This window comes from Neltuma alba, unplaced genomic scaffold (genome assembly GCF_004799145.2).
Source record: "Neltuma alba isolate B1F8T4 unplaced genomic scaffold, ASM479914v2 tig00010684_pilon, whole genome shotgun sequence".
Taxonomy (NCBI): Eukaryota; Viridiplantae; Streptophyta; class Magnoliopsida; order Fabales; family Fabaceae; genus Neltuma; species Neltuma alba.
Window position 1 is genome coordinate 815,622 of NW_021635524.1, and position 10,978 is coordinate 826,599.

The 10,978-nt window shown below is 35.9% G+C and overlaps 1 pseudogene; it reads right to left on the reverse strand.

Moving 5' to 3' along the window:
- Positions 1–330: 330 nt before the first annotated feature.
- Positions 331–1,725, reverse strand: LOC114758277 (ATP-dependent DNA helicase PIF1-like; annotated as a pseudogene).
- Between the last annotated feature and the right edge of the window lie 9,253 nt (positions 1,726–10,978).

The following is a 10,978-nucleotide window of genomic DNA, read 5'->3' on the forward strand; positions in this document are numbered from 1 at the left end:
TGCTTATGGAACAGTCTTTTTATAATTTTGACCTAACAATTTTTAAATTTGATTAAGTAGTAGATATGATTATGAGTACTTTGATTTAGCCTATCAAGAACATGGCGGGAGTTTCTCTCTATAGAAGCTAGTATTACGAATAAAACTAGCTTCACCTTCCCCCACGCGATGCGCGGCAAGCATCACTTGCAAAATAAACTCTACCAAGTACCCATCAACAACAACCATTTACTTAATATTAAAATCTCATGCATTTAAACTCATTTCGTCCTGCAAAAAACATTAATACAACAACCAAAAATTTAATCCAAACGTAGAACTAATCAACCTTTAAACATTCCTAAACACTTCTCTATATACCACATTAGCCGTTGTTCTCTTTCCTCTATTGCCATTGGGAGGGATGAGAATTTTAAGACCATCCAGGGAGTTGACTCTAGATAATGCAACATATAATTGCCCATGCGTGAATATAGGCTTCTCTAAATATAAACCAACATGTTGCAATGATTGCCCTTGACTTTTGTTTATTGTCATCGCAAAAGACAAAATTATAGGAAATTGTCTTCTTCACATTCGAAAGGGCCATCTACTTTCTGACGGATTCATGTCCATCCTATGTATCAAAACTTTCTGATTTGGTTTAGATCCATTCAATGTTACTGCTTCAATAATTGTTTTTCCCAACTTTGTGATGCGAAGACGAGTACCATTGCATAGACCTTCTGCTTGATCTATGTTCCTCAACAACATAATTGGTACCCCTACTTTTAGTGATAATTTGTGTGGTGGCAAACCAGAGCTATTAATTGTGTTGAGGAACTCAGTGGTGTAAAGATTGTCAAAGCTGTCACTATCATTAGATGCTTGGCAAACAGAATCACAACTCAAGTACTCATGTGTTTCACCTAGCAACAAAGAGCACATGTACTGATTTATTTGGTCAACCATCTGAATTGTAGGTGCTAGAATTGCTCTATCATTCAAATATGCATTTGATCCTATATTTTCCAATATATCACTGTAAGTTGCCTCGACTATTGACTTAACCGGATCATCAGAATTACGAACTAACAACTTATCAGGTACTTCTATCTCAGTGGGACCTTCATTAGGTTCACCTAATTTTCCATCTCCAACGTCTAGCAGCCACTTAGAAAACCATTCAATCTCGTGATAATCACTTGTTGAGTCAGAACATGTTAATCTCATGTTCTTTGTTAAGGTGAAAATTGTACAACTATCCCATAGATAGGAAGAACTTATGTATGCATCAACAACAAAAGCCCTTGTCCCTTTTGGAATCACTAGTAGTATTTGACGGAAGTCCCCATCCATTAGAATACATTTTCCTCCAAACAGTAAATTACAATGCATGATATCTCTTAATGAACGATCAAATGCTTCAATGCAATAACGCTGAACTATAAGTGCTTCGTCCCAAATAATAAGCTTTGTGCATTGAATGAGTTGACCTAAACATGAATTTTGACTAATTGAGCACATTGAAGTCTCAGAAATTTGGATAGGAATTGCAAATCTTGAATGAGCTGTCCTCCCTGAAGGTAATAATGTTACAGCAATGCCACTTGATGCGACAGTGGGTATAATATCACCCTTTGCACATAATGATGAAGTTAATGCATTCCAAAGAAAAGTCTTCCCAGTGCCACCATATCCGTAAACGAAAAAGAATCCTCCCTTACTATCAGTAATGGAAGACATCACCTTATCAAAGATGCTTCTTTGTTCCTTATTTAGTAAACAAAACAACTTGTCTGCCTCTAATTAGAGAGCAACTCGATCATAATTTAGTTCTCGCAAGATAAGCTTGTTAGAGACATCAATTAAGGTTAATTCACTTGGTAATGGCAACGAGGGATAGTCTTGAAGGCTCTTTCCATTTTGACGAAGCAAAGAATCAATCTCCTTTAATGCAAGCTGCTTCTTATCAGTCAAAGGAATGTTCAAACCTGCTATACCATATGACAACAATCATTACAATGAAACAAAAAAATTAAGTGCAAAAAGATATAATATGCATACCTTGGAAGTTTTGATCGTTACGAGGAATATACAATAAATCTTCACAGAGTAATACGGAGCATTCTTTCCACACATTCTCAAGGCGATGCAAGTAGCAACATAATAGTATAGTGACAAACAACTTCCTTAATATAGTCCATGAGGCCCAAACAGCCTCTTGAATGGCATGTATATACTCAGCATCATCATCTAGTAGCCTAAGAGCAAAACAGGCAGCTCTGAAAGTTAGATAGATAACACCATTAACAGTTCTTATGTCTTCAAAAAATTTTGGATCCCTAACTTTTGTAAGCAAAATTTGAAGGTAGTACAACTCTCCTGCTAATGGCGAGACATGAGTAATCCTCCCAACTGCGAATCCTTTCTCCCTTTTTTTCCACATACATTTATTTCTTTGGTAAACATTACAATTTGGAAATTCCACATATGTTAATGTGGCGGCAAATGTGTCATCAACATTAATTTTCATCCATGCCAAAAATTGAGATTCATTAACCCTAGGTTTATCCAGTAATTCAGCAACATCATCACTATTAGAATAAATTATAAACTGCTGACCAGGCAAATGAAAACAAAGCCTTTCAACAGAAGGGTATCTATGGTGTATCTCAAATCCAAAAATTTGCTAAGAAGCCTTACATGTAGATATATATCAGCAATTATAATATTCTTGAACTTCATCAACTAAGCTTTGCAAATCTTTCTTGCCATTGTTGTCAAAAATACCAGCAACAACCCTATCATTACCCTTACTTATATACTTAAATAGATACTTAATCGAAGTAGATTGGTTGCATTTCTCAACGTTTATATGTGCCTGAAACTTTTGTAGCAGGATAGGATTATAAGGCACAACAAAACGATTATCTAAATGAATACCTTTCACCTCGATTGTTTTGCCATCGTCTCTTCTTTGATAAGTAGGTAACCATCATCATCCAAGGTTGTTTGTTGAGTGAACTTTTTCGGGAAGTATTTACTACATCACTTCTCTTTCATGCATGGTGATTTTGGATTGCTCATCCCATAAGGAACATGGATCATATATTTTTTAACCAAGTCATTCAAGATAGGCGAGGACTTTTAGTCAGGTATTTCTGCAGATATAACTTCATCAATCCGTTAAGGAGAGGAGATCTTCTCATTGGGCTCTAGGAACAGAAGGATGTAAGCATGTGGAACGCCATATTTTTGGAACTAATAGTATAAACCTCTGAAAAAAAAATTAAACAATTGTTGATACATAATAATAAATTAGTTTAATTATAAATTATTCAAAGGAACATAATTTGCTATACATCATAAGCAAATATGAGATGAAGCCACAAATCTGCACGTATTGTTCCAAATATCTTTTGTTTCTTAATTGTCTTTAGAAGAGATTGCAACTTCATCCTAAAGACTCTTGGAAGAATGTCTGGTCTATCAAATGGTTGTAAGTTGTAGAGTTTGCAGTATCTTCTGATCTCTGGCCAAGCTGGATTGCATGTGAACATTAAAAAGATATTAGGATATCCAACCCAGCGACATATAGCCATAGCATCTAGATAATTTTGAAGCATATATCTTGCTCCACGTAAATGACGATGGTAGAATTATTCGCTTCCTAGTTAAAGATGCAATCGTTTCTCCTCTAATAACATAATCAGACAATCCCTTGTATAGATCCATCCTGAGTTCCTTTTGATAAGTTCTCACCTATAATAATCTCTGAGATTCTATCATTGTATAGCCATCAACAATAAATTGTTGCAATAACCTACAAGCATGTAAGATAACTGAAATTTCATCCTCCCTACTCATTACTCTATAAGCAAAGAACTCTCTTATGCTAAGCCTCTTTCTTGTCTTTGTAACAAATAATGTCTCTTCTCGATGCTTAATATCATCTCTATAGCCATCTTCCCCATAGGGAAATAATAGAGGATATTGAAGAGGCAAATAGGAAGCATGCAGTTCATTTATTCTTTTAGGAGTTCCAGACTGTTCTTCTACTATGATGTCTCTAATGTTAAAATTCATATCTATATCACCAACAATTAATGTAGCAACTTCAGAAGTTGTAGGCAAATTGTAAGTTCTACCATCATGTTGCCTTGTGCTAATTAAGCACAACCTCAAATTGGCATTTCCTTTGCTTTGTAAAGATGATGCTGCATACCGATATTGTTGTACAAAAGGATTGACTTCATCAAGCATCACTTTTATTCCATGAACAATCAAAGGATCTAACACGAAATTCTTCTCATGTTTGCTGCAAAATTAATTGAGAGTTAATAAATTAAATACTCCATACTATATTGAGCAAGAAACAAAAAAAGATCTAGTATATTAGCTGATAGCAAAAATCCTATTGGTGACTTCGTTCTCTCTATCATATATATAGCTGAGAGTATACAAGTCTAGTACCTTCAGTTGGTAACAAACTCCCTATATTATGATAATTCATCCTAAACAAAGAAAAAGTGTATGGCCCTCCACCGTAATTGTTAGAGTGATCAATTTTACCTCCCATTGAGGTGAATGAAAACATATTGTTATATTGCCTTATATTTGAATAGAAGTTCCTTGAATGCATAGAGTTTTTGTTGAAGAAAAAATCATGTAACACAAGCAGCGGTGCTTTTATAGCAGGAAGAACAACCTTCCCTTGCATGCAACATAAAGAAAAATTGTTTGCTATTCTTTTCTTATTATCCTTTTTAACTCTTTCATTATACCAGAACATTGCCCCACAATGCTTACACTTATGAACAGGATCACCTTTATTATCATATTCTACAATAAAATATCTAATCAACACAATTATAAACATCAATAAGATAAATTCCAAACAACATAATTCTAGCTTATTTAAAGGGAGAATTACAATGAGGTCCCAAACAAGGAAAACAATTGAAAAACAAGTCCTAAAGGTTGTCATCTCCACTATACACTACCAGAAAAAAGGCTTTTCACTGTGGTTTTGAAGGTGAAGTTGATAAAGGTGACGTTGAAAGGTAAAGAAAACACGGCATTTTAGAACCGCCGTGGAAAATTGATTTTCCACGGCGGTTAAACAAAAAACCACCGTGGAAACTCAATTTTCCACGGCGATTCTTAGTAAACCACCGTGGAAATTAATATTTCCACGACGGTTAAACAAAAAATCGCCGTTGAAATTTTACTTTCAACAGTGGTTTTTTGTCTTAACCGTCGTGGAAAATGCTTTTAACGGCGGTTATAAATATCGCCGTTAAAAATATTTTTTTTTAAATTCTGCTGGATTTTCATTTTTACCACTCTGTAGTTTACAGTTCCAAATAAATGTAGGCAGTGTAGAATACGTAGAACAAGATCAATTAGCTAGTTCATATATATACAGCATTGAAATTTCTTTTACACAATGCGAAAATAGGGAAACCGACCAATAGAACTAAGGGGTTAATTAAGACCAAAGAACACGTATTGGCTAGGACCAACAATTCTGAAATAGAAGTAACTACTTCTTTGTACAATAGAAATCATGAACATGTACATATAAGAGGGAACCGAGAGAAAACATCTAACAATAAATTTTTTGAGAAATGACCTAACTATTTGAAAGCTAAATTTCAATAGTTTGTACCAATGTTGTTAACAAAGTGTCCCTCATCAAGTTGATGTTATCCATGAGATATGGCGCAGTATTTTGAAATATCTGTTAATCAAAAATAACATAGTAAACTTAGTTAAAAATGTGAAATGAATTGAAGAACGCCATACAACGTAACTCATTTTTACCTCGTCTAATTTCTCAGTCGTTCCTGTCTCAATTATGTCATTCATGTAGCGGATGACATAATATCCACATTCAACATGTCCTTGTTGACAACGGTACTAAGAAAATAAGATATAAAATTGAATATTAGACATTATTGATTATAAACATTAACTTTAATTCATCCAAAAATGTTTAAAAGTTAGTTCAAAACAACATATACCTTTGGAAGAATCCATGTTGGTGCTTGTCTATTTTGTTTAATCGCCACAACATTAAAAGTATGAAAAGCCCTATCAATAGTATAAGAGAAAATGATATTAGAGCATGTTTTTATAAACTTCACAAGTAATAAATATATAAATATAAACTAACGTGTCAATGACATCTTTGGTTTCTTCGGATGGACTTCCACAGAGTGAATCGAACCAGTAAACTTTGTTGTCAAAAGGGGCACAAACAATTAGAGTCTAATGATAACTACAAAAGACAAACCATGTTAATTATAACCCGACACATACAACTTGTATATCTCAAATACAATAATACACTTACCCTTCCACGTAAGGTGCAAAATATATTGGCTTTCTGGTCTGAGTCATTGTGGTCATGATGTAGATTGACCTTGCTTCCACAGTATTAAATTCTTTCTACACCCTTTGAGGACACTTAAAGCCATATGTTCCTTCAAGTCCTCCGTTTTGACAGATTTGATTAAAGTGCCTGTTGTTCAAGTAAAAAACATTAGGACATGCATGAAGTATAATGTGTAATAAGAAAATGATATTGTAACTTATAAAATAGCAAGATGCATGAAGACTATATCAAGCTCCTCAAAGTTGAGGAACTGAACGAGGTCCCTCTTGTCAATGGTGAAGTCGTATGTTATATCTGAACCCACAATCCCCAACGGCATCTTGAAAGTCACAGGCTTTTCTATGTTTAGCACCATGGAATGAAGAACCTCCAAACTGGAATACATAAGCGCAACATCACCAGGAAGAGGCAAGAGTACAAGATCTGATGATGCGCTCATTGTGGCCTTCTTCGCTGCCGCCTTCTTCACCATTGGTTTTGCAATAAGTCTCTTTGGCCACAAAATGAAATGTCCTTTAGCTTGGGCCAAGAGTCGAACCTCATCAGTAGGATTGGGCACTGGTATACCCCCTTGACCATGAACAATTCTCTCCACTGTCACCCTTGCTTGATTGCTCGGAATTTTGTTGCCGTGAATTGTTGTGCCCATGAATACTTGACCACTAGCAACATGAACAGGTGAATTTTCATAATCCACATAGAGAGAACATGGCATCCCATTGTCTTCGACAGGGTCAGGGTCAGACACTGTCAGTTGCTATGTCTGATTATTACTGCCCTTTTCGCTTTTTATCACAGGTGAACCTTGAAACATAATATGAAATTAGTTAAGGAACATTAAATAAGTTTAAATGGATCAAATGAATCTTTAGAAGATTTAAAAAGATGTGTGATTATTACCTGGAAAGGTTCAGATACTCAGGGCATCTAGAATCCGCTCGTACCCATCATCATCAGAGTCTGTTGAAACTTAGCATCGAATTCGTCACATATCTTTTGCATCTCTGCCATGTGTTGTTGACTTAGCTCAGCTTGAACTCTCTCTGTTTCTTCCTGTAGTCGTTGGTCGAGCTCCTCTTTAGATACCATGTTAGCGGAGGATGATCTAGTGCTTCTTCGTGAAGTAGAGCCAAAAAATTCTTTAATACCAATCCCTTTAGGGGTCCCTCTAACTCTTCCGGGATGGTCAGCGTTTCCAATAGCAGTGGCCAAGATATCCATCCATCCTTGAGGGATGAATGTACCTTGAGATAATTGCTCCTCAAGTGTATCCTGTATCATTAAAGCAACAAATTCAATTTAAGATAATTGAAAAAAACAATTAATGAAGCATAATTCTTAAATATTACTTACAATCCTCTCAGCAACAGTAGTAGACTGTGGAGTAATGTATTGACCCTTTTTAATCCTCGCCACCTTCCATTTTTCTTGGTGAGAAGGACGCTCAATAGGTGGAATGTAGCCAGTAGGATCTGAAGCAGCAGCCATCTGTGCATTCTTCATCTGTTCCTCCATCATACTTCTTTCCAACCCACCATACCCTGCATGAGACATGGTATGTGGGTATACATTCTGCTCAGATATTTATTTGTTCTTCTGACTCAATGCCTATGACAATGAAACAAATTCGACAAAGTTAGTTTAGTTAAATAAAATATGACCTGATTAAAAATTAAGTTTGAAGAAACCAAACCTGAAATGCAGGGTCTTCACGTTGCTTCACAAAACTCTCTCATGCCTCATCACTAATAAATAAATATTGTTCCTTGGGATGCTTACCCTTTCTTTTTCCACGAATATAATGTTTTGTAAGCGTGGCCTTAAAATCCCTCCACCGTTCATCAAGTTGCTTAAACAGACGGCCTCTCATTTACTCAGTGGTAGGAATATCAAATGTCAGCTGCAATACAATAATAGCATAAAGTTATAAAGTAAATAAGCAACTATAATTGAAACAAGTAGAGAAAACAATGCACAATATACCAATATATCCTCCCAAATGTTTTTCTTCAAATCTTTGTCCACCTTCTTCCAGCTAGGAATGTTAATGGCAATCTTACTGCGTGTGACATAACCCACACAACTAGTAAATTGAACCTAGCCTTTCCTATAGGCTTCAGATCATCATCAAGCTCCACTATAATCCTCATAGGCTGTGTGCTCTCATCACGTAAATCTAAATGCCTCATACAGGTTGGCCCTCTACCCTTTCTCCGGCTAGTAAAAGAGCTGTCGTCACCAGAACCCTATTGACCGGATCTGTCCATTTCCTGTTTAAAGAACAACGAATTAATAAATGTAAGAATAAGAAATATCAAGTTAATATAAAACATTATATTATTAAGTATATTTAGCAAAAAAAATCAAATAATTCATTTAAGCCTTACAACGATTATCCTCCCAAATTCCTTCACAATGATCATCTCTAACAGTATAGTCATTATCTACCAAATCTAATTCAATTGCTTGAGGTCGAGTAGCTATGAAAGGCGGGGTTTCATCAAGATTAAGCTCTAAGTCACCACCATCTCCACTAACTCCTTGCCTTTTACCTTGAAGCATGATAGACAATTTCTTTTTTGCTAGATCGGAACGAAGAACACTTGTTTTGCTTGACTTGCCAAAATAAATGGCTCGTCTCCATATCCAAACCTCTCAAGATCGACCAAAACAAATCCAAATTCTTCATCCACTTGCACAGCATTACTATTAACCCACTTACATTTGAAGACTGGAACTTTAAATTTGGTATAACTAACCTCCCATATCTCTTCTATTATTCCATAATAGGACATTGCCGCCAACATTGGGTTTCTGTCTTTAGAACTAGCAAAATGTATGGCTTCCGCTACTACTATCACCCTACTATTCTATATAGTACTCTTATCGTCTTGGGTTTTTGTGTAAAAAGAATAACCATTTATATCATATCCACCCCAACACAAAACCTCAAAAGAAGGCCCTGCAGCTAGCCTCTGTATTGTCTCAGAAGAATTGCCATCTTTTAACACTTCTCGCTTGAACCACTCTGCAAATGACTTATTATGTTCATTAGCTAGTTACATATCACTCTTTCTTGGATTCAAGTTCCTCAGCATATTCTTGTGAGCATTTAAGTAAGGCAAAACTTCATCCGTGTTGTTTAAAATGAATAGATGTGCCTACATTACAACTTCTCTTGACATAGACCTCACTATGACACCCCATGTTCCCTTGCTTCTTCTCCCCTGATCATGTCGAGATTGAGGAAGACCAACTGCCTTTACCCTATCAAGATATGTGTTACAAAACTCAACTGCCTCCTCAGCTACATATCTCTCAACAATTGATGCCTTAGACCGATAAGGATTCTTAGAGTACCCTTTTAGGATTTTCATGTATCTCTCAAAAGGGTACATCCATCTTAAACACACAGGGCCACAAAGTCTTATCTCTCGCACAAGATGAGCTATCAAGTGGACCATAATATCAAAAGATGATGGAGGAAAATGCATTTCCAATTGAGAGAGGATCACATAACCTTCATTTTCTAATTCATCCAACTCAGCAAGATCAATGACTTTGCTGCAAATGACACTAAAAAACATACAAAGTCTTGTAATAGTATTTCTCACATCGGTTTTCATAATTCCTCGAATAGCAAGTGGAAGTAATTGTTGCATCAACACATGACAATCATGAGACTTCATTCCCGTTATCTTCAAATCTTGCATTGAAACAAGTTTGCTTAAATTAGAAGAATAACCTTGTGGCACCTTAATACTATTGACAAAACCACAGAAACTTCTTTTCTCTTCTTTTGATAATGTGTGTGCAGCTAGATGTAAATAAGCCCTCTTACTATCTCTTTCTTATGGGTGAAGGACATTTCTTATTTCAATTTTGACTAAGTCTCATCTTGTATTGATTCCATCTTTAGTCTTTCCACTTATATGCAAAAGTGTACCAACAAGGCTCTCACATACATTCTTCTCCACATGCATCACATCTAGACTATGCCTCACATCAAGACTTTGCCAATATCGAAGATCAAAAAAGACAGATATTTTTTTCCATATATTTCTCTCATCGGCAGTCTTCTTCTTCTTCTTACCAAAGACCACATTAATTCCCTCTACCCGCTGATAAACTTCTTCTCCAATTAATGGTCTTGAAGCCATTTCATATTCTTGTGAGCCATTAAATGCCTTTTTCAATCTACGGTAAGGGTGATACCGACTAAGAAACCTTCTGTGACCTAGGTATACTGTCTTCCTGCCATGTTTAAGTTGCATATAGTGGGTGCCTTCTTCGCATATTGGGCATGCTTTATGCCCCTTAACACTGTATCTTGACAAATTTCCATATGCTGGAAAGTCATTTATCGTGGTGAAGATCATGGCACGTAAATTGAAGGTCTCTTGTTTATATGCATCAAACACATCAACACCTTCCTCCCATAATTTCTTCAGATCCTCAATCAAAGGTGCCAAATACACATTGATATCGTTTCCCGGTTGTTTTGGCCCCGAGATCATTAAAGATAGCATGATATACTTTCTTTTCATACATAAGCAAGGAGGCAAGTTGTAAATTACGAGGAGCACTGGCCAAGCA